This window comes from Perna viridis, chromosome 11, assembly GCF_037379345.1.
Source record: "Perna viridis isolate PV_CMFRI_1.1 ecotype Kerala chromosome 11, ASM3737934v1, whole genome shotgun sequence".
Lineage (NCBI taxonomy): Eukaryota > Metazoa > Mollusca > Bivalvia > Mytilida > Mytilidae > Perna > Perna viridis.
In genome coordinates, this window is record NC_142455.1 from 12,589,376 (window position 1) to 12,608,060 (window position 18,685).

Genomic DNA, 18,685 nt, shown 5'->3' on the forward strand with positions numbered 1-18,685 from the left:
GTGCAAGCTGCTGTGTTTATCATAAAACAATATGTTGCTATATACAATGTCTGAAGTGCGTCTGAAACTGTTTGAAGCATTGTTATCCTTATATTATGCACATGTAGTTAAAATGGCAAACATAATATCAATGATAAATTATGATCATATATGTTTTAATCAAGTCTTTAATTATAACGATTTTCAATAAATTGTACATTAAAACTATTTTATTTATTTTATTTCATTTTTTATAGATTGTTTTGCATTTTAAGATACTTAAAGTGTTAAAGTATTGCGCTTTAGCCTAAAATACATGTCATAATTAAAACTATAGATTATATCTTTATTCTTGTCCAAACCGCAACGCAAGGGAGAGGCTTCATCATGGTAATGCCAGTGTCCATCACAGGTACCCTTTTTGCATAGAATTTTTTTTTTAATTTGTTCAAGTGATTCAACACATTGTTTATGATCGTAACCCAACTTCAAGTTTACACCTTATTCTAAAGTTATGGATTTAAGATGTTTTTGCGCTTTAAATTTAACGAAGGCAAATTACATATATGGCTATGTCTAGCAGCATTGTGTAAATATTAAACCATGTCATGTCTTATCGTTATGCACTTGTGTCATCATGTAAAGTACTTCAAGATAGGTATAAAAATCTAGAGTTGGTTGATGCGTCAAAGTCATGACTCCTCCGTTGATTTTCCTCGTCTTTGTTTCCTTCTTCGTGTACAATTTAAATGAGAAAAAAAAGAGAAAATGAGGAGGATGTATCTTTGACTTGTTTGTGGTCACTTTAATGATAAAATGAGGTTTAACAATGTTTCTGTACTACTGGTGTAATAATTGATCAGATTTGAGAAAACATAAAAAGGACAATATGAAACACGAACCTCGCGTCGCGACAACAAGGAAACACAACGAACAATAGTGATCAACCGAAGTTAAAATGTATTGAAAATAATTACATATAGAGAAAGATTTCAAGATGATAAAATCAAAAGGAAAATGATAATGGACGTGTCAAATTTCGTCCGAACAATGAATTGAAGGACAAACAGGAAATGTAAAACTGAACCCATGGAAAGTGTTAGCCAGTACATGGTCGAATGAGTGATGTAAAATAATGATAAGACGATTACTAGTTTCCGATTATGTCCGTTAAAGGGGATTATGGTTGGAAGGTGGAATGCAGTGAAACTTTAGGAAAAAAATATGCGTTACAATTTTATTTCATGGTGCCGATTCATGATGATGTTGACAATTCTGATAATTATGGCTTTGCCAATATTTACACGGAAAAAGCTTTGATAGTGTCAAAGTTTTTGATTTATTTAAAATTGATGCTCAGTTGGTGTTGAATTGGTACTTAATTTAGGTCAGTTATGTAAGCTTTGATAATAAAAATGGTTGGTGCATAGTTGGTGTTAAATTTGTGTTGAACAGTATATAAGGGCTTTGATTTTCAGTTTTGGGGATTGGAGTAAGAAATTTAGTAGTGGAATATAATGGGATAGCTAATCAAACTTGATGTTGAGGAATATACTGTTTCAGACTGAATGTATAATTGGAATTTTGTTGATGTGGCTAAGGGATATGTTTTTGAAGACAGGTGATGCAAGAGGAATATTGTTTTTTTTAGAGTCGTAACTGGAAGTTTACTCGTTATTGTTGATGATGTTTCTTTGACGTTTTGACGTATACTTGCCTTAACAGGAAGTATTTGTATTCCGGACAATATGTTTTGAGTTCCGGACAATGGTCCGAGGTTTTTGTGAATTACTGATGTTAGTATAACTTGTCTTAACAGGAAGTTATCGTGTTCCGTACAATTGTCCGAAGTTATATATTGTATATTGTTGACGATAGTATAACTTGCCTTTACAGGAAGTTATCGCCATACTCCTCGCTTCTTGTTGTCTGTTGTGTTGTTCCTTTGTGCCATGTGGATCCAATCCGTATTATGGAATTTGAAAACTTTTGGAGAATAATCTGATTGCGTGCACCGTATATGTGAGTTTGAGATGTCAAAACAACTTTTCATCCTGTAACTTGTATTTTCTGTATAATTGTAATAAACTGTAGATTAGTGACAATTCTCTTATTTTGTGACCTGCCTGGAATTGTGAGCAACTTGGCTTCTGTAGTTAAAACATACCAGCCAAGAGCTTTGCGCATACTCGACCATCATGGCAATAGTACGGAACCTGGTAAGGGTTTTGATCGTACGGACCCTGGTAAGGGGTTTGATAGTACGGAACCTGGTAAGGGATTTATTGTATTTAACCCGGTAAGGGATTTGATAGTATGGAACCTGGCTAGGGGTTTGATGGTACGGATCGGAGCAACAATGTCACGTGGAAACACGAAACCAAGACAAATAGGACGTCTCAACTCAAGATCATAAAAGGAGAAACAAAACAAACTGCGACAAGAATTTTTCCTCAACCAAACCCTTTATTTCAAGAATATCAGTGGTCCTTTTCACAAAAAATCGTAAGTGTAAAATTAGTCGTAAGTTATGATGTCATAATAGAGTTAAGTATTGTGACGTCACAACTTACGACTAATTTTACTCTTACGATGTTTTGTGAAAAGGGCCACTGAATGACAACTCTTCAAAGTTTAAGTATTAGAGCTAGATCGTTCAGCAAAGGCATTGGGTACCGATTACACAATTTTATGATACTAATGAAATGCTAGCGACATCTTAAGTTAATCTAGAGACCAAACACTAACTCTAAGGCAACAACTATTTTATTTTCTTAAGGGCAGGGGTTTCGTTACTTTTTTCAGGCAGGAGGTATTTTACAGAAAGTAGGAGGTACCAAATAAATTCGGCAAGGGGTCTGGGGCCGCTTAAGGGCTATGAATTTTTTTTCTGTGACAATCTTTTTATGTTTGTTTTTGTTTTTTGTTTTTTGTTTGTTTGTTTGTTTGTTTGTTTTTTTTTTCCTTTGCGAAAAACAATTTTTTGTTCAAATCATGATATGGTTAAAGTATCTAATAGCTGAGAGTAAAACAGACAATTTTATTCACATTTTGCTGAAGACAAAATTATGTTTATCTCAAAATTTAAAAAAAAAGATCGGAACATCTTCTAAAAATCAAATGGTTGCCGCGTAAAGCAGAGGCCGTGTACCTCCTCATATTTCTTTCGTACATTCCAAGAGGAAACATCTTTCTCAAAACGACTAAAACCACAATACAAGATGCTTTTATCCGATTATGAAATGAAATGGTTGCCGCTTAAATCAGAGGCCGTGTACCTCCTCATATTTCTTTCGTAAATTCCAAGAGGAAATATCTTTCACAAAACTGCTAAAACTACAATATTACATGCTTCTATCTCATTACCTGATATATACAGCATCCCCCCATATGTGCATTAACAACAGCGCACTAAGGAGCATACAACATGATAAATAACTTATTCATATCACGGAAAACAGTAATTTTTCTATGTTTTATACTACACATGCAATATTTTATCATTTAGACAATTATTACTTTATCGTGAAGGCCGAAGACAATCACATTGCTGTAAATCATCGGTTTACGTCTGTACTTTTATTTAACCCGAGCTTTTGGGAACTTGTACTGCTTACACTTTGTACAATCTGCTCAACATGCTAAATACTTCATGTCGTGTCAAAGGTTAAGCAAAGAAAAATGGACCTGGCTACGTATGTTGAGGATCTTACATTTCCAATCTTTTGACCTAGATATAATGAGATGAAATGTCACACAGCCATTTCGTTTTTTTTCTTTAAGTGCATCACTGTTGAGAATTGACCTAGATGTAATGAGATGTAATGCCACACAGCCATTCAGTCTCTTTCTTTTTTAATTAATTTTCTTTTTTTAAATTCGTTTTCTTATGAGTTAAGCCAAGACTCGTTGAGACATATTGACACACTGTCATTTAGTCATTCTTCTTTATATTCATTTTTGTTGAGAATTGACCAAGAACCTATGCGATTTAATTCAGTCATTCTTCCTTAAATTCTTTTGTGTTTAGAATTGATAAAGAGCCTTTGCAGTGCAATACCACACAGCCATTCATTCATTCTTTTCTTTAATTCATCTTTGTTGTCAATTGACCAAAATATGATGAGATGTAATGCCACACAGCCTTTCAGTCCTTCTACTTCAAAGTCATTTTGTGCTGGGAAGTAATCAAGATATGATTAGATGCAATGCACACAGACAATCAAATTTTCTTCCTCAACTTGATTTTCTTAGGAGTCAAGCCCAGACTCGATTAGTCGTAATGCCACACAGTCATTCAGTTCTTATTTCTAGTTTTCTTTAGACTTCCGCCAAGATTCTTTGAGATAGTATGCCACACAGCTATTCAGTAGCTCTGCTAAACCTATCAATGCTAATGAGTGTAGATTATGACATCACAATCATTATCGAGCACACCTGCACGTGTAAATAACATGTGGACAAATGTTCTTTATGTAATACAAATTATCTTGATCAAGTTACAAATGCCTGGAATATCATTTGAGACTTAGTCTTGTTGCGCAAACTGACTTAGTTTTTGACGCATTAACAATCTTTGAAGGATTGTGTTCATTAAGCAGTGGCCTTGTCGCTCTCTAAATTCTCCTGGATGACAGTGCATTCTGCAAATCTGCTTATCTAATCTGTAAAACACATATACCTTGATGCTTTTTACATAAGACTTACTCTGACAATGTTTGGGAAAGTCGTTACCCAATATTATATCTCAAAGACTGAGTGCGACCTACGTCTTTTGATACCGTTCTTTCTAGTTAAGTAGCACTCCAGCTAAGAATCATGCAAAATGTGATTCATGGTTGGAAATCCCAGATATTTTTACTTTTGATATTTTGTTAGAATTTCCATAGTAAACAGAAATTAACATTCGGTTTTTCATATAACCCGTATTCAAAGGAGATAAAAATTATATAGAATGCACAGTAAATTTCAAAATTAAGGGAGATAACTCTGTAAATGACACTCAAATACATTAGAATCTATTGAATTTTCAATGTTGATTAACGTCGAGGGTGGGACTCTCACCATATTCTACAATAGGTAGCGAACAAATTTGCCAAAATAAGTGCTCTGGATGACACACTTGACGATTTCCATATGGAGTTTTGACCACTGCGACAAATGCATTTGTTTTGAATAAACATTAGGTACCACCAATACATGCATCTGTTTTCCGAATTTAGCGACTGTATTACACTTTACTGGGTGGTACATTTGAAGACCAATCTGCAACATTATTCATGTCTTTTGAAAATTCATCTGCATTTCTTGATGCTTTTAACATTTCTGAAAGTTTTTGACACAGTAATAAACAATCATTATACACCTGTTCTATTGAACTGTAATTGTAAAAGTTGTGACATAATATCATTAGCATTTGGCATTTCTTAAGCACAATACCCGGTCCTTAACGATATTTGCATGTTACAAAATAATGATGTCTTTTTGTTTTACCAAGAGTTCTTATGTGTTGCAAAAATGATTTTACGGACGAACAATGATCTAAATGCAATTTCAATACAATTTTGTCATGTATTGGGGAAATAAGGCATATTTACAAATCATCCGGGTTCAGTTTGGGGCAAAACCTGTTTCCGTATTTAAAAAAATTACCTTTTTTATTTCTAAGCCCACAATCTGTCCAATTTTAGCACTGACTTGCGAATTCCGGACACTCCTAACCTGTCGTCCAAGTTACTCTGACTGATAGTTGATATTAATTTTTCTGATCACGTGGGCACCGTTCTAGAGTGAATAATAACACGTACTATCTATAAAAAAAGACAGCCGACGCAGCAAAATTTGTTCTTTTTACTTATAATTTTCTACATTTCATGCAGGAAATAACACATGGCACGCAATTTTAATTTCCGATACAGTATTTCGAACGCCACTTGGTTATCAGTATTTTGGCCAATCGGGAAACAGAATTTCGATCAGATGACTTGCGTTTCCATGGAAGAGCGTCTTTAAGGGTAAAAAGCGAAACTATACTGAATGCGTCGGTAAAATACTAATAAAAAAAGGTGGGCAATGTATCGATGATCTTCCATACTGGTTTTGGTTTTATTTTTGAATAAGAAAACTGCATGGACTTCAACAAGCCTTATATACCATTAGTATGATACTAGAGACTTGTGGAATTTCCTTGTGGTGTCGACTTAACTTTTTGTGCGATTATTTTACTCTTGTGGTGCTAAGATGATTGTTTTCTTCCTGGATTTTTTCTTTTGCAAACATTTTATTTCTTACAACTTTTAAGCAGGATAACTATATACTAATGTCAAACCAGTGCTCTATTATGGATGTGAAACCTGGAGACTAACAGCAGGATTACAACTAAAAATCCAGGTATTTACCAACAAATGCTTAAGACACGTTTGTAAAGGTTGGTGGTCAATGGGAATAACAAACGAGCATTTACTGGATCATACAAACCAGGAAACAACAGAACTTCAGATAAAAAGACGAGCATGGCAATTGATAGTTCATACCTGGAGAAAACTCCACTATATTATCAATAGACAGGCACTGAATACGAATCCACAAGCATAAAGGCAACAAGGGCGGCCATTTCACAGCTTGAAAATAACACGAAAGAAAGAGCTAGAAAATATTGGCACGACCTGGAATGAGACAAAAAGAACAGCCCAAAACAGAGTGAGACGGATAACAGCGGCTGGTTCCAACCTTTCATCTCAAGGTTGAGCCAAGCCTTTCTACAAAATCAAACAGTTTATTTCTTGCTTGTCTATGGAATCATCAATTACACCTTGTGGGAAATCTATCATTCAAACACTGTATATTTACTTTTTCTTGACAAATGGTTTAGGTCAAAATAACATCCATTTGCCGTATATTTTTTATTAATTGAGATGAATATCAATGGATAGGAAACAATTTGTATTTTTTTTGTTGTCGCGAGGAATCAATCACAGGGTAATTTGACTTAGGTCTCCCAAAATTAATAATTTGGTTCACATGTCATTTATCTTGAAAAATAAACAAATGAGGGAGATATCGACATGAAAAAAAAGAATGTATATGGTGAAAGGCGACAAATGCGTCAGCGTATAACCAAAATACAAAATAGTTAATACTCGGGGCATTTCCTTTTTTTATTGTCCCAAAAAAGTCAAAAAGTGTGATATGGAAGGTATCTTTTTCTTTTTTATCTCATAGACCCCTTTGTGGTGAGTTGATGAGCATGCTCAATATACATTGCCGCGAGGTAGGGCTTGGGTAGAACAAAAGAAATTTCCTCGCGAAAGTGTACATTGAGCATGCTCTACGCATGATCATCAACTACCCATAGCACAAAAGGGTCTATTGGTGTGAAAATAGAACGAATCAAACCGTAAAAGTGACGAATAAACTGACAACAAAGTATTCTTCCTAGATATAAGTATCAGTCTCAGTAAGAATCAGGGAGGGAGTGCAAAGAAACGTCATTTTGAGGGAGTATATTTTGACTATCTGCACCATCAGAATCAAGGCAAAAAATACCAAATTTTCCTTATCGGTTTGGTAAATTGAGTTATAATTTCATAGAAATGCATTTAAAATGATCATTCCAAGGGCAGATAACTCTGTCAAAATCTGTTGTCATCAATCACAATATATCACGCTAAATGTATAAAAAAAAACTTAAATCGGAGATCTCACGGAGTTCATCTCGTGGCACCCTTGAATTTTGATCTGTGATGAACTCTGCAAGGAGTGTGATATTAGGAATGCAATATAGCTTTAAGGGTGTGCCATAGTGAACGCTACAAATGGTATAAGCGATAAAGGGTTTAAACAATCATTTATAATGCATATACAAAAAAGTACATTTTTAAATAAAAATATGAAATATCGTGATAATGCAATAGATGCGACAACCATAGAACAAAAAGACTATGAAAAAAATAAAAAATAAAAACAGAGAAGGTAAAATACTTGTACAAAGCAAAACAGAGAGTCAAAGAAGCAATAATGAAAACACACACAAAACAGATATAGATCAATAAAAAAAAACAAATTACATGAAACCAAACACTATGAAAAAGAACAAAAATACAAATCGAGGAACAGCACCCTAGGGTAGTCTAATTGTACGATTTTTTTTCTGTCATTGTGAGAAACCACAATGGTTTATTCGCAGAGTACTGGCCCATGAGACACATTTAATATTTCAAAAAACATTAAAACTCAATCGGCATGCAGCAATTCATCTCCTGCCAACGTCAATTTTGTCACATTTGTTTTAATATTTCTGAGTGGGAAACTAAAGTGCAATATAGTGCTTGTTGCAACTTGAGGTGTAAAATCACAACAATAAAGTACAGAAACTCGCTATCACGTGGCAATATTTTTAAATCACGCCTCGTATTTCAAAACTATAACAGAACATTGCCTAACTTTAAAATGTCTCATGATAAAAGGTCACATTTTTTAAATCATTTTTGTCCTCCGTTTTACAAGATAGATTTGAGAGACAGCATTGGTCGCAGGAGCGGATCCAGATTTTATAGAAAAGGGGAGTCTCAGTCTCTACACATTTTGCCGACATTTTTCACGAAATTAACAGAATTTTCCAACAAAAGGCGTGACCTAGTTCCGACTTCGTGACACCCCCTTGATCCACCACTGGGCCGAAGTGGCTTAATTCTACGCACTCCACTTTTTGTCTTGCGTGTACATGTACATTGTAGGTGTGATGTAGTCAATGCGGTTTCTTAGTCATAGTCTCAATACGATCAATGTGATGCAGACTTGTCAAAATTATTCTCACCCCAAACACAAGATCTTGATATGCCTTTCTAACATCAATCAAGTGATATATAGCTACATCAAATTGTTATATTTCTTAAGTAGGAAAATTAATGGTTCTCAACATCAAAGAAATACACTACCATCAACTAAATGCATTCAAATGATACAAGAAAGTTAATCTGATTCTTAAATTGATTTTGATGTCATGCAACACATTTAAGTGTGATTTACGAAATATTAACTGCAGTTTTTCTTAAATCTTTTCCTTTTATCATAAAAATTTGTAGGGTTTTGAGAAAATTAATTTCCCAAAATAGTCCTTGGTAAGATGGGTGTGATCGCGATGGCTTAACAGATAAAAGGAATTATGACTCTTCTAAAAGCTTATTTAAACATTTCGGATGTATCATTGATAAATTAGCAAATCAGAATTTGTAGAAAAACAATTTTATTTGTATTTTTTTTTGTTTTTTGTTTGTTTTTATGAGAATCAGGTGTCTAATTTAGACTATAAAGTGGAATTGTAATCTGAAATTGCAAACACGATCTTTATTTACTATTTAGGTAACAGACTGTGATTTGTACTGTATGTAGACGATCCAGGCTCCTCTGTGGACCATTGTGTTACAAGTCTTCATGTGGAGTTATAAAGGCAATTGTCGCAACTTACGGGCAGTTATGCAAACCAATTTGAAGTCATACTTGTATTAGCAACCACATTTTTCAGCAGTAAGCTGTTTTAAAAGACCGTAAATAAAATATCCCTATTCAGTGCATTTTATAGTGTTATTGCGTAATGTTCCCCATATTGGCTTAGTTATTGGTCCGTGATTTGGTTTTAATCAATATTGGACTAGTCCAATATTGCCAGCCGAGGACCAATAACGCGGCCAATATGGAAAACCTTACGCTATTATACCTTTATTGACTAATTAGTCCAATACGTCATATTGCCCTAGGCCAATATGGATTTAAACCAGGCCAATATGACGTATTGGAGGGGTTAAAGTGGTATTGGACGATTAAATTCCGTATAGGCACACTTTTGTATTGTATTGGCAGTTTTTATCATATTTAGGCTAATATTCGAACGTTAGTCAATACTATGTCATATTTAAACTGTATAGAAAGGCCAGTCTTACGTGACCATGAGCTTTGCTCTCCTAAAGAAGATAACTTAAGACAGGTTTCACTAACTTGCAATTTCGCTAAGCAAAACTTGAATCACCAAGGTCAACAACTTGGCCAACTAAGCAACTTTTGGTGAACGAACGACATCGTCACCATTTATATCACAAATCCCTATAAATGACAATAACTTTGAATAAACAGCACCAGCTGTAAACGGTGAATAACATGTTACATCTCTTATGGGCAACAATTTCTGTAGTATGTAAGTATCCCAAATGGGCGATTACTTGCGTGAGAAACATTGGTTATGCAAGGAAAAACTAACTACTACCGCCGAGAAACAGATATTCTGAAACTTATTCCCATGAAAATTATTGAATATCATGGAGACAATATTTTCATGCACCAAAACCTGTCGGTTTTATGCACACAACTGAATGTAGACGGTCATTATAAATCCTTGTGGTAGCAAATACACACTCTACGTGGATGGTAGATGTTAACTGACACTTCCCCGTGATGCAAATAGGCACTCCCAGTGTATGTAGCCATCATAAAATAATGTAAACTTTATGAGGACAAAAAAACGGCCTATGGGCAGTAATGTTGATCATGTCATAAATGTATTATCTTCTAAAGTAAGGAACAAACCATGGGTTATACTATCGAATATTGCAAAGCGATGTGAATTATGTTGCAACACGTAATGAACAATAGCGAAGATATATGTTTAAGGAAGTAGACCTAGGGTAAGGGACACAACTCTTAGAAATCATTGGAACGTTTGTATTCACCATTTGACATCAATCTGATGAAAGTATCAAAGTAACTTGGACTGATTTCATTCTGTTTCAAACGAAAGCTTGAAAAGCTTTGGTGAAATTGAATTTGATACAAACATATCGCTGATTTCAAGAGTTATGCCCCTTACCCTAGGTCTACCTTCTTAAGTTATAAATAAGTGTATAAAACCAACATGGAAAAATACATCTTTTATTTCATCATATCATTGTCCTTAGCACTATTAGCAAACAGAGATAGTGAGTAATGTTAACAAACATACACAGAAAAAAACAAGCTGATGTGATTTTCACATGATTTTTCATATCTAAATCATGAATTTTGTAGCACACCAATAATGACACAATGATGTTCACCAGAGATCAATTCAAATGTAAAATTACGAAACATTATAAGTTTTTTTATTGAAGGAAAACCAATGAATCAATAGATAACACCTGATTTTCATAAGTAAAAAATAGCTGCTAAATGAGGTAGCATTAGAAAACAAATGTGTAATATACATACTTCAAGAACAAATATTTAATTTTAATTGGATAATGGAGCTGCTAAGATCAAATGTTTCCTTATTTGTTATACATTACAACAAAAGTTTCTTTTACAGAGAAGCCTACCGTAGCTATTTTAACTGGACGCTACCCACCTCTAAACACATATCGTCCTTTTTAACCATATTGTAAGTTCTAGGCCATTAAACGTTTTACATGGTGCAGCTTGATATGACCATAGAGGTAAAACTCTGAGATGTTCAAACAAGTGCGGACACAACATTAAAACTTGATATACATCTGGATTGTGATTAAGTAGCAGTCTTCATAAAAATCGGGCAGGAAGTGATTCAAGCCCATTGAGTTCACTTTTATTTCTAATTCAGTATACATAACAGTTACAGATTATATAACCAGTCTTTAATGTGTAATCAGGTAGTTGCACTTTTTAGATAAAAATTACATGAATATAAAATCTGAACGAAATTGGCACTTTACAAGAGTTATGGTTCATGATTTGGTTGATTTCAGTGGCAAATAAATGTATAATTTTCACAAAATTAGATCTGAATGCAGAAAGGACTTTAGTTACTGTACATAGAACAACACATCACTTGTATGTTGGGTTTTTCTACACCATGAATCATCTCTACCATTGGTAGTATCTAAAATTTTTTCAGGACTGGTACTTAAGTTTTTTTATAAGATTAAGACCAGAATGACTTAAAAATTACAGATTGTATTGAAATTTTGTTTCTGTAGAAGCTTTTTCGAATTATTGTACAATGTATGGAGGAAGGAACAGACATACAGACAGACAACACTCAGATAGCTGAATACAATAAGACACAAGTCGAACAATGGGCATGTGACAAAAAATATCTTAGTTTCATACTACATTTTGAGACTCACATTGGAATTAAGTACTTATAAATCATAAATAACATCATGAAGACCTATCATGTAAAATACACTTGAAATAATTGTTTCATTTCATTTTTTTCCTTTCAAAATACAGTACCTGTTATTAATCGAAATTGATTCTAAACAACCAAGAAAATTTGGGATGTTTACCAACAAACAGTTTCTAAACGCTTAATAAAACAAAAGCTCAAAGCTGGGCTTTGTTCAGAATGATGCCTCTTAGCCAGAACTCTCAGAAAGCATGATAGTCACATTTTCTTAGTTTCAAAAGTTTTCATACACAAAAGTTAATCTTTTTCCCAAATTAAAGTATACACATTAGTAACTTAAAACAACCTATAACAAGTATTATTAACCAACTATCCAAAATATGTTAAAATATGTCAAAAACGGACCAATTGATATGATTTCAAACCGGGCATCTATACGGGGATGATATGAAAAAAGAGGGCCAATATGGCATTATAGCTTCCAGTCATTTGACACCGGCATTTTGAGTTAGAATTGGATTTCATGAAGAACTTTGATCATTAGGACTAAAAGCTGCAGAAACAGAAAAAAAATCTTCCATTTTATACAAAAAGGATATTTAAGACTGATTAATGCAAATAAACCTACATGTTCTTGGTAAGACACGAAAATAACTGTTCTACAAATAATCTAGTTGAGTTGGTTAATAAAATTGTCAATAAATTTGTAATTTCATATTGGCCCTGTTACAGGTTTCGGTCAATTATATTGGCCTCAACAGCCGTATTGGCCCTCGGCGATGCCTCGAGTCCAATAAGACAGACCTCAAGCCAATAACAGGGCCAATATGAAATTACATATTTATTAACATATAGTCAAGTTACATCCTGGTAAGACTAGAGTAGAAGACTAGACATATTATATCACATCTACATGTATATAACTATTGTTTGTGAGGTAACAATTTTCATGGTTTTCATGGGTGAGCCAAAGCAGGAAATCTAGTTCCAAACGAAAAGGAGATTCCCATTGATTTGCAAACTGAAAACCTCAAAACCACGAATTCAAGAATCTACAAACTTGTATATCCTCCCAAATCCACGAAAATTGATATCCACAAATTTAAGTACTTTCACAGTATATATATATATATATATATATCAGTAAAATGTACAAAAACATTTATGCATACTGTAAGGCCTGTGGGGTTTCCAGAGGTTTAGGGGTGGGTACAAGCTAGTCTAAAGAGTCCACTTCAGTGATTTCCATATTTTCTATATTATGCATACTGTAAGGCCTGTTGGGTTTCCAGAAGTTTAGGGGTGGGCATATGCTAGTCTAAAGAGTCCACTTCAGTGATTTCCATATTTTCTATATTATCAACCAAATACAGTGGGCACCCCTAAGGTCCAACTTTGGAAATGCCTATGATACCAGTTCATTATACATCTCAGTGGGGGGAAAACCCAACTTTTGTTTACCAATTCTGTTAATTTTGTGAAAAATTGGGGCAATCATAAGCAAATAATAGCCCAGAACTACCAACCTTTTAACCCCCTTTCCAAAATCTCTGGTTCCATGCTGTATCTTTGCACAGCGAGAACTTCAGAGCAAAGATATGGTTATATAATGATACAAACTTTGGTAAAATATTTTTGTTATTTTCACAAATCATCACCATTGGAAAATGTACAGTTTACAGACTGATAATTTTTCTCTTGATTGCAATAAAGTGAGAATAGAAATTATCACTAAAATCAAAGGATGCATATACCATTGTTGACAAGTACAATGTTAAATTTTACAATTACATTTCTAGAGACATTTCAAGAAAAGGTCAAAATTTACTAATTTAAATAACAGAACTTTTGAATATTTTTTATTACTGCAACTTTATCAAACATTCTTCTCACAGAACAGGAATTAACTCATTTAAGAGAAGAACTTACAAAACTAAAAGTACAAGCAAGGATAAGTCCTTAAACAAAATAATCCCAGGTACACTAAATAAACAATACAGGAAGAATTAACTATACTACAAAACAAAACAAAACAAAACAAACAAGAGCGACAAAACGCATTCTATGATTCAATATACCCATATAAAGCTGTGTCTAAAATATGAACAACCTGTGATTAACAGAATATGAGAATTTTATGACAAACACAGGTTAAATAGTTCACCATGCTACGAAGCATGGGTATATTGAAAAGAACAAGAACTGAAAAGTACAAATAGAAAAACAACAGCACAAAACCCCTAAAAAATGAGAGTGGGACATAGTTGCTCTTGAATGGTGAAGGATCTTGCTTTTTGTAACATATCATTACTGATTTTATTTTCCCTCAACAATCTCTATTCCCTTACCCCTTCACAAGACCTACAAGCACTTGGCAGAACAAGAAATAAGAAAACCAAAAAAAAAAACCTACATAACCATATGTCGTAGAGAGACTTGTAGAAAATCTAGGAATAAATATACATGTATACTAAATATAAAATAACTTTTACAAATAAAAATATTAGTACAAAATCAGAGCAATTAACATACAATAATATCAACCAAAATATGATTTACTTAACGAGTCATGGCTTCAGATGACAAAAAAATATCATCAGTGGATACCAATTTTCATGGATTTGGGAAGAAACACAAGTTCATGGATTCTTGAATTCGTGGTTATGAAGTTTTCAGTACAACAACAATGGGAACCAAATTTCGTGTATCGACCTACTCACGAAAACCACGAAAATTGGTACCCCACAAACAATAGTACTTTCACAGTATACTTTTGCTGAACACAGGTAGTTGCTAAGACAGGTTTGATTGTACATGTGATGAACCTGTCTAAACTGAACTTTATAAAATAAATGAAGGATTTGTTCACTTTAGACAGGTGTGTGGTTTATCTACATCAATGATACATTTAAATGATGCTTTATAACAAGTTTTTAGTTTATTTAGGTTTCAGTTGAGACCGGCTTTATTTAAATTCTGGATTCAGTTTAAAAAGGTTTAGCTATATTTAATGATACATGCATTTGTATAGTTTTTATACAACACACGAATACTACAATTTTTAATAATCAAAAAGATGCATTTATATTAAGGGGTGTGGAACTGTTACCTTCCAGCAAATAAGGTAGAGAAAGAAAAATTCCTACAATTAAAAAGGTAGACCTGGGGTAAGGGAAACAACTCTTACAAATCATATGAATGTCTGTTTTCAGCATTTTACATCAATCTCAAGTAGGCATCAAAGTAACTTGGACTGATTTCTGTTTCAAATGAAAGCCTGATAGGCTTTGATGATATTGAATATGAAATGAACACATCACTGATTTCAAGAGTTATGTCCCTTACCCTAGGTAAGAAGAAATTAAGATGAAAATTCCAAGCTTCTTAGTAATTTAAACAAATTAATGTAATGCAATGCTTAGTATAATATTAAGTGCAATTCATAAAACAACAATATTGTGTTTTATGCTTTTTAGAGCTTCATCAGTACTTATTAACCCTTAAATCAGACAATAGACCATTTCATGCTGTGGGATAGTTAATGAGCATACATGGAACATGCCCAATATACAATTCCGCAAGGAAAATACATCTTTTGTTTTACCCAAGCTCACCTTATGGAAGTTAACGGTATATTGAAAATGCTCATCAACTTAGTCAAAAAAGGTCTATTGAAGTTGAAGCATCCCTCTATTAAATAGATAATCTAGGTAATGTATGGGTCTCAAAATAATAAAGTTATGCTGCTTTATACGCAAACAGAGCAGTTGTAAGTTTTTCTCTCTTTTAGCTTGAATCTCCTATAAAAATGGCAAATTTATCTTCATGTATATATCACCTTCAAACTGAATACCCTTTAATTGATCCAAAAATTAGAACAAACTTATCATAATTACAATACAATTCCATAAAGATAAAACTGGTCTTAAATTCTATTGGTTTATCTTTACAACAAGTAGTGAAATCTAAAACAACCAACATAATGCTAATTTTATATCCCTATCTAATAAATTGACATAATAAAACAAAGGTTTCTTTAAACACATAAAATATGGCACTGATAGTGTATCTACAGCCTTTAGCTTATGATTTTTGCAGGAGTGGTCCTTGTTATACATACGATGATAAAGTGCATTGTTATGATTATCTGTAGGACCCATTCAATACAAAGTTGATTGTGTTTCGTTGTTTAAAAGAAATTCTTGTTATTAATAAGGTTAGATAGTGTAAACAAGTACTACATGTATCGTTAAAAACAAAAGACAGCTGATGCAATAAAATTTAGTTCTTTTTACTTATAAGTTTCTACATTTCATTCAAGAAAATTAGCACATGGTTTCAATACAGTTTTTTTGAATGCCACTCAGTTATCAGTATTTCGCCAATTGGGAAACAGAAGTGCGATCAGGTGACTTGCGTTTCCATAGAAGAGCCTCCCTAAGGTCAAAGAGTAAAGAGTGATACTATACTGACTGTGTTGAAAAAATACTGTTATTACCTTTCAGGACAAGTAATATTTTTATTTTATACCACACCACACAAAGTGGGCGAGGTAGTATGTGATACCCACCAAAAAGTTGCCATCTCCCCCCAACCAATGGTTTTCAGGTAGTAACTTTAGAAGATATTAAAGGATCTTTGTGTATTTATTGAGCATCTTAAAATCATGGCAATTATAAGTTTTTACTCCTCCCAAAATCAAGCAACGTGGCGGGATATCATTTAATGTCCCATTAGATGCCTTATTTTTGATTTTAGGTACTCCCTTGTTTCATTTCAAGGGATTCATTACCTTTTTTATTGCCTTTTCATTAAAATAACAAAAAAACACCATCATCAATATTGCAACTGTGCAAAAGTAAAAAAAAAATCATTGATTCATTCTCAAGCCATAAACAGGAAACTGTCCAAGAACAGACAGACAGACAGATGGACAGAAGGACACAACTTTTTGGGGGTATCACATAGTACCTGGCCACTTTGTGTGGTGGGGTATATTTTATAAATCAGGACAAAACTGAAAATTCAAATTAAAAGTAAAACAAAATTCAGTTTGGATAAAGAATTCCAGTAGTCAGATTTCAACAATACAAACAAATAAAAAACAAAAATACAAAGAAAAAGGAACAGTTCATGATTAACAAGTAGCATTAAAAATTTAAACAAAATGACATCTTTCCAGAGAAAACTCATACATCATTAAAACAAGCCACAAGCCATAATGATCTGATAAAATTATCAATTTCAAAAATTATCCTAACATCTTTCAAATTCACTGCACATGTTCTGCATATAGGATGATGGAGACATCACGTCGCCTCATGATTAAAGTTGTCAATTTAAAATTCATAACTGATTTTATCAAATGTTTCTTGTTTGTAGAGAATAGAAAGTGTTGAGTGTTTTTAGGATGTCAGTCAAACTAGAAAATTTTGGATTTTTCAGACCATGTAATAGAACAAAAAGCATTTCAGGCCAAATTAAAGTTATTATCAGGTAAACAGACTCTCTCTTTGGGATTTGAGGACAGTTTTAAGTTATTTTTTGTTACACAGACCACCCCTTAGGGATTTGAGGCCTGTTTAAAGTTTTTTTTTTTGGTACACAGAGCCTGTAAAAGAGTACCTCATCATTCACTTTCATAACCATTTTATTGACATGAAAAAAAAAAAAGCCTTCATCACTTTATGAGGGGGATGGTTATAAAAGATAAACAAAAATAGTTACTATATACACCAGTACATGGATTCAAATTCAATATCAGGAGTGGAAGGTCATAAACTTTTCAAAATTTCAAATCAATGGTCCACTGAAGAAAACTTAGTGTCCTTTTTTGAAGGTCAAGGACCTAAGAAAATGAAATCTCAAAGGTCCCAAGTCAGAAATAGAGAGTCCTAGATTTTGGACCAACACAAATTAAAATGTCTGAAGTACTTGCATCAGAGTATGCAAATAAGTGGAAACTTTTTCTCTTTTTTCAGTACATTGAGTACATCCACCCAGCAGCCTCCAGGGACCAGTAAAGTTTGTTACATTATACTGTTTTTTTTTTACAAAAGTTGTAAAACATAAACATTTATCATTTTTTTCATCTTTTTTATAAATATAAATAAAGAAATTAAAGCGTGCATTTATCAATGTGATTTTGTTATTTCAGGTAAAATTCCAAATTTATAATTTTTGAAACTTTGAGAAAAAAATCCCACTTCAGAAAGTCAAACTTCATACTGCAATTTTTACTACTGCAAATTGAAGTTGGTCACATTTCTGCAATAAAAACATTACAATAATTCCTGAATTCAACGTAAGTCATGTGACTTGAGTGTCAGATAAAGCAGATTCCACTGTAGTGTTCTGTTTTCTATTTTTTCAATCACAATATTTTTTTTTTTTTTTTACATTTTGACACCTTTTAAACATATTTTTAACTGTATAAAGATATATAATTTATGTAAAACTGACGCCTTTTTTTATCTATCTTTTATAAATGATTTCATTCTTTTCAATGCTGAATCATTTTCATAATAAACAGCTTTCATAACATTATCATAAATATCTTCTTTATAAATTATCGTA

At 33.1% G+C, this 18,685-nt stretch overlaps 1 long non-coding RNA gene across 1 annotated transcript; it reads left to right on the forward strand.

Moving 5' to 3' along the window:
- The first annotated feature begins 340 nt into the window (after nucleotides 1-340).
- LOC148603021 (uncharacterized) lies at nucleotides 341-9,546 on the forward strand. The gene is made up of 2 exons (XR_015916253.1): nucleotides 341-391; nucleotides 9,340-9,546. It is a non-coding gene; the product is annotated as an uncharacterized LOC148603021 (long non-coding RNA).
- Nucleotides 9,547-18,685: the final 9,139 nt, after the last annotated feature.